The sequence below is a fragment of the Castor canadensis genome, chromosome 1 (assembly GCF_047511655.1).
Source record: "Castor canadensis chromosome 1, mCasCan1.hap1v2, whole genome shotgun sequence".
Taxonomy (NCBI): domain Eukaryota; kingdom Metazoa; phylum Chordata; class Mammalia; order Rodentia; family Castoridae; genus Castor; species Castor canadensis.
This window is the reverse complement of record NC_133386.1, coordinates 150,636,446-150,649,040: the sequence shown is the minus strand read 5'-3', so window position 1 is coordinate 150,649,040 and position 12,595 is coordinate 150,636,446. Positions and strand designations below refer to the sequence as shown.

The 12,595-nt window shown below is 46.6% G+C and overlaps 1 protein-coding gene across 18 annotated transcripts in view; it reads right to left on the bottom strand.

Annotated features, from left to right (window-relative positions):
* Mical2 (microtubule associated monooxygenase, calponin and LIM domain containing 2) overlaps window positions 1-12,595 on the bottom strand; it is a 207,554-nt gene that overhangs the window by 177,919 nt on the left and 17,040 nt on the right. For 16 of the 18 annotated variants that reach the window (XR_012435654.1, XM_074041563.1, XM_074041572.1 and 13 more), the window contains one exon: window positions 7,230-7,300. The exons of the other annotated variants lie outside the window; for them this stretch is intronic. The gene's annotated coding sequence lies outside the window, so the exon portion shown is untranslated. The remainder of the gene's footprint in view (window positions 1-7,229; window positions 7,301-12,595) is intronic. 18 annotated transcript variants of the gene reach the window in all.

Here is a 12,595-nt window from a genome sequence, read left to right as displayed (position 1 = left end):
AGAAGCAGGATGACAAAGCAAGGGCCTCCAGGAGGAGGCGCTTAGGTGATAATACAGGAATGGGGCATTCGGTCCAGTGCAGGGAACAAGCAGAAGTAGCCACCTGAATGGACTCTACCCTGCTTTCACCAGGGCCAGCACTCCCAGTGGCTTGTTATTGCTATTAGTGTTTAGTTTTAGCCCTGAAAACAGGACTAATGTTGAGGTGATATGGATCAAAGGTCAGCTGCCTCCCCCCCGCCACGCCCAGCTCCACCCAGGAGATAGCTTTACTGATGACGTGCTAAATGAACACAGTTTATCAGTCCCCAGACACAACCTCAGGAGAGAAAGCAGACCAGACACTAACAAGGCAAGTTGGCGCTGAGGAAGTTCTCCCTCCCCTCACCAGGGCCAAGAGCAGCTCTCTGCCCCAAGGAAAATATGCTGCTATAGAAGGGAGACACAAAGACAGTATTGGCCCACTCCCTTCTGTGCAGAGGAACTGAAGTCCCCGGGACAATTTTCCCCAAAGCTCCATAAAATGAATCAAGGTTCCAGACAGTGAATGGAGAAAGGCTCTCTGATTAGAATGGGATAGAACCCATCCCCAAAACATATTCCCCTGCTGACCTGAGTTTGGAGGAGATTATTGCCTTGACAGTCCTATTTCACCTTCTGGGACTGGGTGCCTGAGCACTGGGGTTTGAAAGTCCCATCTGCTTGCCTACTTGGAACTGGGTAGGAGACTGTCAGTTAATATCAATGTAGACCATATGGGAGGGGCAGAGGTCTCACGGATGTCAGCTCTCCAGGTGACAAGATAGGCCACATCCCTTAGCCCTCAGTGGCCCCAGGAGGAAAGACCATAGGAGGTGTGAACAAGTTGGAATTTTCCATGATAGGAGGGAGACTGTCTCCCACAGTTCCAATGTAATACATTTGTGTTGGTTGAAAGAAAATGCTGGACTCTCTCCTTGGTATTTGGGAACTTGCACTGAAAAACACAGTCACTAAAATAAGCAGCCACTGTCCCAGAAACAATTTGCTCTTTCCTCATAAAGATATTAACACGCAAAGTACTACAAATGTGGACTGTTGATAAGAGACCAAGAAGCCTCTGACTCCAAATCACTCTCTGGCTTATTGGTCTATTCCTCTCCAAGTAGGACAACTCAGCTCAAAGCTTGGTTTCTAACACTGACTCACTGGGGCAGACCTCAGCAAGGTGTACATCAGGGGACAACTGTGTTCTTGGAGGGACTTTTCATCATCATTCCTCTCTCCACCCAAAAGAGCTGATATTAAAAAAAAAAAAAAAAAAAACCCAAAATCCTGGTTCACCATCATGACCCTGGATATTTTTGCCTTGCAATTTCATCCTTAAAAACAGTCATATATTTTTATTGGCCTTTTTTAAACAAACAAACAAAAAGTAGCTTTCTCACACCACACTCCAGCTCCTACAGAATGATTGTGTGGCCCTGCCTGGAATGCAAAACAGTCTCTGGAGAGACAGTCTGCCCATGAACTCACAAAGATATTTGCTCTCAACCTATTTGGTGAGAGGAATCCAAGACATTTTAAACATGAATTGCCAGCAAGGCCCATCCCACCCCAACCAGCAGTCCCCTCCACTGCTACAGGAGTCACAAAACATAGAAAATGGACACAGGCTGTCTGACAGCAAGCCCCCCATGCAGACACATAGGACTTCAGATGCCTAAAGAAGTCATACCTAGAAGGTCTTTGTCCTAGTCATGCTTCTTTCAATGAATCTCACATAGAAGCAAGTGTTTTGCAAGGCCCTGAACAATCTAGTTCCAAATCTCTCTCTAAAGAGCTGGTATTTTTAAAAAATTTCTGCCTCACCCTCATGACAATCCTCCAGCTGATCTCTCAAATGAATATTCCACTCCTTACATTCTCAGCTAAGAAGACATACACACAACCTTCCTTACTTCCAAATACTGAACCAGGCCCTTCCTTACCATCCACCTTTTCCCTCTGCCTTTCTTTTCCTGGCAGTCTCCTATTCACCTTCAACACTTGAGTTTCACAGCACCTCCTTGATGCAGTCACCCTTGTGTGCTGCCTCTTCTTAGTGCTTCCAGAGCACTAGGGTATAACTCTATGATAATGCTTAGATGACTGCGACTATAAGCACCTGTCCTGCCACCAGGCCCAGCTTTGGGGAATGAAGGGACTGGGCCTTACTCTCACCTTTGCATCCCAAGAATCAAGCCCAGGCCCGGCACTGGGAAGTACCATAATGCAGTCCGGGTATCTCAACCTGTGGCTGGCCAATTTCACCTCAGCCTTCCTTCTCTCTGCAAAGAGTGCCCAAGTAAAATATAGAAGGTAGGGTTTGCAGTCAGACAAGGTGTCTGACTTGTTATTTGAATTTTTTTGGCTGTTCTGGGGTTTGAACTCAGAGCCTCATGCTTGCTAGGCAGGTGCTCTATCTCTTAAGCCACATTCTCTGCCCTTGGGCAAGTTATTTAACTTGGATCTGCCTCAGCTTTCTCCTCCAAAGGAACAGCCGTGTCTTAGAAGGGCTGCCATAGGAAAAGACAAGGTATGCTAAGCACACAAATCCTTAAGCTCAGTAGGAAGTATGGAGCCAAAAGGAGTCTATAGGAAACAGCGGGTTCTATCAACACAGCAGTGGGGTAGCCAGTCTAAAACCTGAAGGGCCCCTCTTTGAGCAAAGAACAGCTCTGTATCTGACCTCAGAACAAGGCCTGCCTAGCAACCAAGCCAGGTGGTTGTTATCTAAATGGCAAATACACAAGAGGCCACCACAACTGAGGCTGAGCCATCATCTCCTTCACTTCAAATTCTGAATTGACCTTTCATCCCAGGACACACAGAATAATGCTGACTCGACATTGTTAAGGACTGAGTACAAGTCAGAGAGCCACACATGAGAGGCAGCTCACTCTCTATACTGCTGTGCCCAGATTTTATTAGGCCTTAATAAACACTGAGATGAGGGCCCTGCTGACACCTTAGATAGTCAAGTTCAGAGTCAAAGAGAGAAGTTTAAGGTATTGTAGCTGAACCCATGTGAGGAGGCAATGTGGCATTTGCAGAAAAGTAACTTGGGAATCTGAGTTGTTGGCCTCCCTCTCACTTCTGCCACTAGCTTACTTTATGATTTGTTTCAATCATGTCTCTTAATCTCAGTTTCTTTGATCACAAATGGGAGGACTAGGTAAGAGGATCTGTGAGCTCTTTCCGGCTTTAATTCTCTATAACTCCAATCTTAATGACAAATCAATCTTTCTGAGCCCTTCCTCTCTGTGTTAGCTGTCCTGTCTCTCATTGTGCAGCCTTCTGCCAATGTTACCATCTTTACTGCCCCAAAGAGCTGGTAACCCCTCACTAAGAGAGCACGGCCACTCTTAGAGCCATATCCCTGAGAACATATTTACTACCTGTTAGCCAATAACTCAATAGTCTAGGAACCTTGGGGCACCAAGAACTTGGATACTTCAATTCAACCCCCACTCTAGTCCTACTCCCTTCTATACCAATCTCTTCTCAGCCCTGAGGAGCTCCAATGTTCCTTCAAACTTGGGATTTCCCTATGCTTCCTGGCATGAGATGAGGGCAGCAACAAGCTATTCTTATCTGTGCTCTGGCATCTCATAGGATGGAGCAGAAGAGGTGGCATAGCTACCCAGGCCAGGAGGAAGTGCTTACAGAAGCAAGCTCTTGCTACATGAGGCGGTGACAAGGACAAACCAGGGCTGATCACAAGGACAAGCTAAGAGTGGACACTGAGGACCACTGAAGTCCACAAGGCTCCTTAAAGATGCTACCAAGCACTCCACACATCCCTTATTTCCTTACTAAGGAATGAGGGCAGGAGAAGCTTTGTGACTTGTCCAATACCACATAACTAAACTATAAACAGTCAACACTAGCGCATGGGTCTTTGGGTTTCTCCCCACTCTCTTTTCCACTCATCTCTGTTGACCTCAGCAGTCTAACGAGGCTAACAGATCCACTCTAAGAAACATGACTGCAGCATCTCTTATGTTCTAATAACTGCCTCCCCCGGCTCCATGGATCCCTTCCTAACTCAACATGGTTTACTTTGTTCTTTCACTAGCCCTTGACACAAAATCTTGGAGTTCAGAGGTTGGTGGGAAAGGAGAAGTCAGCTTCCTTGTCCCTATAGAATCCTAAATAGATAAGACAACCATACTGTCCCTCTTCCTGGTCTGGAGAAGTTTGGTTGGGGGAGAGGGTGGCAAAAAATGATCAAATTAACCCACTGAAGTCTGTTTGACCCACTGTTTGGGTCAAAAGTTATTTGTGGGCAATTCAAAATGTCATCTGAAGGTTTATTACATTGAACAATAGGGTCTGCCTCTGAGACCTTTCGAAGTCCAATGATAGCCTCAGAAGGAGCAAGCTCTGAGTAGATTCAAAGAATTAATTATTTAGCGCATGACCCAGTTCCCGAGGTGAAGCTGGGTGAAAAGAGAGCTTGCTGGTTTCTTATCACTGTAAGAAACTCAAACACTTCATGGGGTAGTAACCTCCTTCCTGTCAAAGAAGATCCATTTATGGTTAAGTGGCCAAAAAATAAAAATAAATAAAAAAAATAAAAGCAGCAGCAGAAGCCAAAGATCACTCATTCGGCAAGTATTTATTAAACTCCTCATTTGTCCCAGGCCCTCTAAGGACTTACACATGGTCAGAGTTTAGTAGAGGAGAAAGGTGATGGAATTTATAAATAGGAGCCTGAATCGTGTCCCAGATCAGCCTTAGACAAGACAGCTACATTAGCTTGGGCAACAGGCAGGTTTCATCCTGCCTAGGGCAAATTTCTCTTCTGGAAAAGGGAGTGAATCCATCCAAGTATGAAGATGAAACGACCTTCATAAAATGTAAAGTGCAAAGTGAACATGAGGTATAAACAATAATGATATAACCTGACACACTTTCCCTACCCTAGAGAAGTATATAATCTGAGAATGTTTTGGAAAACAAGCCAAGGTACCTATTTGGCAGACGTCACATTCTCTGTAATTTGGGCAAATTGTATGTTTCAACTTGCCAACGGAGATGGAGCTGGTGGTCAATTCCTGACTCAAGTCTGTGTGCCCAAGAAGTTACAAGAAGGGGTGACGTTCACATCTGAGCCCATCTGGCCCTTTGTCATGCTTCAGTTGAATGAATGAGCCAGGAAAGACCCAAGATCCAATAGGGGAAAGAGAACATGTGGTCATCAGAAACAAAACAAAATTCATCTGTGCACAATAGGAGTGAGCCAGCCAGAACTACACAAACACCCCTCCCCACGCACATTTCAGACAACGCTGGAATTCCGTGGTCACTACCAACCCTCCTCTGTGCACATACTCTGTGCTATGTTTCTGCAGGAAAAGGGGTGATTCTCAGGACGCTGACCACTTTGCTTGAGTCTTTGCCAGTGCTAAGAATCAGAACTGAGCAGCTTTTCCCCAGGTCTAGTCAACCCCTTCTCATCCCATCCTCACTTGGGTTCTGTCACTCAACAGGCCACTAATGCCCAGACATGCCTGGCCCCAGCCTCTTGGACTGGAAACTGTTGCTGCCCCCCAACTCTCACCTTCCTTCATCCTGTAACCAAACTGAGCTCCTACAAGGTCTACCCAAGCTCACAGTCTAGGGCACTCTTGGGGAAAGGGGCCAGGTATCTTCGCCTCTGTCCCTCCAACTTGGAGCATTCTGTAAATTCTTTACCCTCCAACAAATGTAGGCTTAGGTTCTTAAAATGTTCTCAGATTTCTAAATACAGAAGGGAGGCAGAGGAGGAGGGAGAAGGAGTAGAAGTCCAGAGCCTGTGTTCCAATTCTGTATGTGATACCAGTTAGTTCTACAATCTTGAGAAAGTCTCTTCAGACCAGGCCTCAGTTTCCCTATTTGGTAATGAGGGGTCTCTAAATAACCTCTCTAATTATAAAGTTTGGCATTACAGAAACCAGACCAGCCTGGGATACAGAGGATGAGAGACCTGATTCTTATTCATCTATAGCTTATAGCAATTTATCTGACTGCTCAGAGCCCAGTCTTCATGTCTATAAAACGAGGGGAAATAATACAACTGTCTATCCAAGAGTGTGAGGCTCCCATGAGACACTGGCTCTGAAGAGCTTTGTGGGCAGTAAAGCCCTGATTGAACTTGGAGTCCAGCCTCCTTGAATTAAAAAAAAAATAGCCACTGACCACTGGCAACATGCCAGGGACAACTGCCCACCAGAAGGGGCTGTCCGGCTCAGACAGGAAGGTTGGAGAATGGTTCCTGGCCCACAAAGCTCCCTCAGCTGGTGGGTGAGACAGTGAATGGGAAGACCCCCTACTTTGGCCAGTGGTGTATCTGAAGAACCCGAAAAGCACTACAGGAAGCCTCTCGGAGAGAACAGTGTGTCCCGCACATGGCAAGCTGTTCCAGGATGGTGTGTGTGGAAAGGAGTGTGGAGGGGAGCAAGGAGGAACAGTGAGGATGGGGACCAACTGGAGGGAGCATTGAGGAGGGATTGTCAGACATGACTCTAAGGACAGTCTCTCTGGCAGTATTGCAGAGGACAGAGAAGAGGAGACAGAAGTGGAGTCAGGAGAGCAGCAGGAAGGCCCTCACGATAGCCCACAAGGTGACCAAGAACAAACAAGCCATTGTCGTTTTCTGCCTATACACCTTCTAGACACTAAGCCTCCATGGACCCTGGAAGCCAAGAAAGATGTAAACAGGATGTTCTTACAGTGGAGCCCATGCAGATGAAGATGATCAATCATATTTTCAAGTCTCGAACCAGTGGTCCAGGAGGCACTGAAGCCACTCCCGACAGAGGCCACCTGGCCAGGTCCTTGCCTTGAACAAACCTGGCCAGCCAAGAAGCTGAAATATTCTCAGAGCAGATGAGGAAGAGCTGAGCTGGTGGCCTTGCTTAGGAGACATGGAGCAGAGATCCTGCCCAGCCACATAACACCCAGTTAGTCAGGGCTCTTACCTCCCCAAAGGAGTATCAGGCTCATCCCTGACTCCTCCGACAGTTTTTGGGAGGCTGTACAACCTTGGAGTCATGGGCAAAGGCAGAGGGTTGAGGAGGAAAATGGAGGTTTTACCAGCTACAGTTTCTTAAATAGGGTCACATGCTGTTGAGCTTAAAAAGTCCAAGAGTTCCCACACTTTCCTGAGCTTGGACTGTCCCCCTTAACAGTGTGAAAGAGACCCACCACTGTGACTGACTCACTTGATTCTCAGGCATCACAAGGGAGAAAATCTTCTCCTTCCAGGACACACCCCATACAGGTTGCCATATTCCTATAAAAACAGAAGCCCAACAATTAATGCCAGTTCATGATCTCATATTACAGCCCCCTATCTTCTCCCATCCTCAGAATCACATATGGCTCTTATTATGGCTGAGTTTCATAAATGAGTTATGATTTTATGAGCTTTGTCTTTTAATGACACTTAACCCAGCAGAAGGAAATGGACAGAGAATCTCTGTGTTTCATGTTTTGCATGTGAAGAAAGACTGCTGAGCCAATTCTATTGTCTGCCACCAGCTGGGCACCCTAAGGCCTTACTCTATCTCTACACAAACACTTAAGTTTTAGGAAGAAACAACAAGGACCAGAATTTCTAAGCTTGAGACAGAATGGAAGCAAGTCAAGTTGGTATAAAACCTGTTAACAAGTTGCCAATGTGAATTCTGTCACAGTGACAAAATGCTAAATGAACTAGGAAGCTACATAAGAGGGCCATCTGATCATGGCTGTTTCCTAAACAAAATATTTTGGCTTTCAGGTTTACCACATTATTTGGTTACCTCATTGCCTCTATACCTGTTTGGAATATGGAGTCCAGAGTTATAAAATAATTCAATGATTTACTTTCACATTAAAAAGAATTCAGGGGTTGGGGGCATGGCTCAAGTTGGAACAGCACCTGCCTAGCAAGCACAAGGCCCTGACTTCAAACCCAAATACCAAAAAAAAAGATTAAAAAAATCCAAATGCCTAAGAGGCAGCTTTAAGAGGACAAAAAGTAACACAGATATGAAATTTGAGATCTATAATAGACAGTATCCATACTCCAGAGACAGCACACACACTTTGCTTAACAGAGCCTGCTTGTGCACACAACACATGCACACTTGTGCTCTCTCTAGCACACAGTCAAGTTTAGAGTGCCCAAGATGGGACTCACTATCCGGAATGCTCAGACCATTAATGGGGAGAACTCACTATTTGCTGAGCACCAACTGTATGCTGAGTCAGCACCAGTAGGACTGGCCATGCTTTACTTCAATGGTTCCTTGTAGACAAGAATCAGAGGCTTGGAGAACAGATGGCACTTGTCAAGTCCCCATAGCATGGCAGGATTCAAGCCCAGGCCTGGCTGAGCCAGCATTCGGGGTTCTTCCTTCCAAACTGAGGTGTTCTGGACATGAATGCCTGGCACAGCTATGATAGTCCACACACCCTGTGAGGCCAGTGAGCTTCAAGAGCAGTCACCTGGACATCATCATCCCCATTACCAAGCCCACAGGCCTCAGGGCCTGTGCCAGCTGACAAACAGGCTGGCCTGCCTCTGCCACATTCTATCATCCTGAGCTGTAGGCTCTGTGCTGCTGCCTCCCACCAGAAGTCAGAGCAGATGGAGGCCTCAATGATCTTCTCTGATTCTCAAGAAATGTTTCTAAGAGCAGTGGGCAAGAGAGCCGAACATCTGGGTACCAAATTCTACTGTCAGTTTAACCAGAGTTTGAGAAACCAGGAATCACCTCTTGTTGCCTATGCATCCTATGACAGTACTAAGGCCAGCAGCAGAAAGACAAAGGGCCCTTTGAGCTTCTGCTTGGGGTTGTCTTCATAGTGGGATGGAGGTAGACATAACTGGGACAGGCCACAAGGGTTGCCCATTGGTCAGATTCCCAGAGAGGCCTGCACACTATGATCCAGGCACTCCAAGGACAATACCTTGTAACTTTTCGCTCCCTGTAACAAACATGCTTTTCACTCTCTGTAACACACTTAAATAGAAGATCTAGAGCCTAGTACCTCAAAGGGCTCATTCTTCATCTATATAACAAGGAGTTTAATATAGTTGGTGATTTCCTCACCAAGGACCCATGTCAGCTGCCCCTCTCCACAGATCCCGGCTGTTAGAAACATCTACAAAAGTAGTTAGTGGCAAAAAGGCCAGGGAGGAACAACCTCTCTAACAGGCATTGCTCAGGGTAGTTACCATGTACTTCTGACAGAGCTTGCAAGAAAAGTGTCCGAATACAAAGGCTTCCCAGTGAAGAGGTTAACAGCTCAGCCCCTACCACAGGCAAACCAAGGTTCCTATCCCAACTCCGTCACTTTAAAATACTTCATCCTGTGAGTCTCAGTTTCTTATCTTAAGAACAAAGATAGAGTTGGTACTTGCTCCATAGGACCATTCTGAAGATTAAGCGAGATAATGCTGAAAAGGACTTAGCCCAGTGAGAGTTCTCAGCCCTCTGCCTGGGTTCCTTCTGACTAGCTAAGTCATCTTGAGCAAAGAGCTTAACCTCTCTGTGCCTCAATTTCCTGGTGTGCAAGATGGGGTTGACTATGAAGACTGAATGAGTTATGCAGGAAAAGCACTTAGAATTCTAACAGCTGTACAAAGTAAGCCCTAGATAAAAGTAAATGTTCTCCTTTTCTTCTGGTAACAGATTCCACCCCATTTCCCATTCTGCAGCCAAAGAGGGGGTACAGGACTCAAGGGAGGCTCCTGTACCATATCCACTGGTACAAAGGGTGTGTGTGTGCTCCAACCTGAAAAGTTCCAGGAAGGCATGGTCTGGGTCATGTGGAGAATTGTGTGGGATCAGCTGGAATGCAGACCACTGGGAAGGTGACTGGTCCAGAAGGGCTGCAGATCACATGTTCTCTTCCAGGGGCTGAAGCCTTCAGGGCCTTCCTTGACTTTGAGCATTCCCTGAATCCTTCCAATGTATCCCACTTTTTCAAAAGCTCATTCAAGTTTGGCTCCTGGCCCTTGAAAAATCAAGAATCCTGACTAACAACAGCCCTAAACAGATGTCTGCTTTCTCACCACCAAATCCACCCAGGAAGAAAAACCAGCTGCTCACCCCGGTGAGACCCAAGCTGCCAGGGCAAAGCAAACAAGTGCAGCGAGGGGAGATGGCTGTAGCTCCTGGACCACTTCCTGTGCCCTTTCCTAGCACAGGAAGATGGTGGAAGCAAGAGTGAGCAGCCTGGGCCTGACTCCCGGCCAGGATCGTGTCTCAGACCTATACCCTTTGCTATGAGCACTAGGAAAGGAGAGGACAATAGAGAAGGAAACTGCAGCTGATTTTCACTAACCTCAAAATCATACAGAAAAAAAATCCACACAGCCACTTAATACAACTCTTTTTAGAGGAAGAAGGGAAAAGGAGGGAGGAAGAGGAGAAGGGAAATTGCCTTTTTGGAGCATTTATTCATTTGGATGATCTTACCCAAACTTCAGCACTGCCCTGGGAGCTGGGATCATCTAGCCCATTTCCCAGGAGCAGAAACTGAGGCTTGGAGAGATCAATAACTAAATCACTAAGGTAACACCACTAGCACCTCATGCCTCTTCTCTCCAGTATGCTGGTCTTGCTCTGATTCCCGAGTCTGGAGACTTCACACATGAGGCCTTTTCTACTGTCATTTCCCCTGTGCTCAGACTTGCCAAAGGACGATTGTCAAGTCCTGTTGCTCCCTCTTCCCTCACCAACCATCAGAGGAAGGGGCATCCTCCCAGAGGAAGGCAGACAAGACAAGCCACATCCTGGCAGCCCAGGTGTATCTCTGGGCAAGGTTCCTTCTCTGGACCTTAGTGTTTTTCATCTCAAAAAGCTCCGGTGTGATTTTAATGAGACAGGATTTTAATCAAGATGCATCTGTCCGAATCCCATATGGATTTGTTGTGGGTTTGCTTTTGTTTTTTCTCAGTTACTGTCCAAGAGATTCTGACCTAACAGGTAGAGACTACAGTGACACTCACACTATGCTAACAAAGTTAGCTTTGTCAGGTCTCATATTCTCACCATCTTGTGGGCCAGCACCCAAAGATCATCTGTTTCTGTACCCCATGCCTTCTAACAGACCCTCTCAATCACCCCCCAGGAAAAGAAGCTCCACTTTCAAATGTGTTTTTAAAGGGTTTTAGATAATCAGAAAAAACAAACTCTGTGGCCTGATAACAAAAACTAACTACCAAACCCCATCATCCTCCACCTCTCCTGAGTACCAGCCAAGAGATGAGCACATACAGCCACCTGCCTCCCAGGTCCAAGGAAGCCAGACACCAAGGCATAACCTAGATAACTAGTGGAGGATGGCCTCTCCTGAAACAAGCACCACTTATCACAGAAGGGGATGCACACAGCCTGATGCAACAGTAACTTCCAGCATTTGCTGCAGAATTAAACTGGAAGCCATGATCTAGAATGATATGAAAATCCTCCCAACTACAATAATGTCAAGAAGAGGAGCATTTGGCAGAGCCTGGGCTATACCTGTGGGTGTGGAAAAAGTTGTTAAGTTATTCCAAGGGGACCTCGCCTGCTGACCCCCACAGAACACTCATATCTCAAAGCCTGCCTGGCAAATAAGGCTTGTCTCTGTTTTGCTCTGTCCAGCAGCCGGCTTTGTGCAGTGGCCACCTCAGCCATAGGGATTCCCCAGGCAGGTATTTTCCTTACTTTCTTTTTATTATCTGCTATTTAAAAAATACAAAGGAACTGGCTGGTTTTCCCTTCAGGTATGATCTGGCTCACATCCACTGTCTATCTCTTGAGCTGTGCCACACAGCTCAGCTGTGAGTGTTGGAGGGGTCTGTAGCACATGGGTAGTGACCTGGGGCAACGGGACCAGTCAGAAATCTGAAAGGGAATGGAAAACTCACAGAGTCCTACCACTTCCTGCCCCCACCCCAACCCGGTTTCCCTTAAGCAATCCAGGAAGATTATTCAATAAGCACTTGCTATGTACCCTGGCTGGGGCTGTGCGAGATGCTAAAAAGCACAGGAAATGCGGATGAGGACTCAGGAAGCAAAAGCAGCAGAAGGAAGGATGCTACCTGGGCTCAGCCAGCAGCTGGACTTGAACCTGGGGCTTGCTGCCTGCCCATAATGAGACCTCGGGTCCATCATGTCAGCTCTGAGCTCAGGTGAGTCCCTTTGGGGGACTATGTCTATTTATAAAGTAGGATGAGAATTAACTAAAATAATGAAATAAAAGTTGCCAGATGCCTATCATTTCCTATGAGCCTGGAACCGGGAGCCAAGAACTTAGTATGGATTATTTCAGTCAATATTCTCAATTTCCTTGTGTGGTAAGCACCACATCCTCACTTCCAGAGGAGCACATGGAGACTTTGGGAAACTAATGCACCTAACCAAAGTCACAATGCTCAGAAGCAGCAGAGCTGAAACACACCCAGACCAGGCAAACTCCAAAGTTCTAGCCTCTGCCTAATGTCCTGGTCCATGGTAGGTGCTCAAAACCCAAGCCTTGCCTCCCCTCCAGGAAGCAGGTTGAGGAAAGAATGTTCTGCAAGCTGGTAAATGCCCAGCCGGGGCTGCTG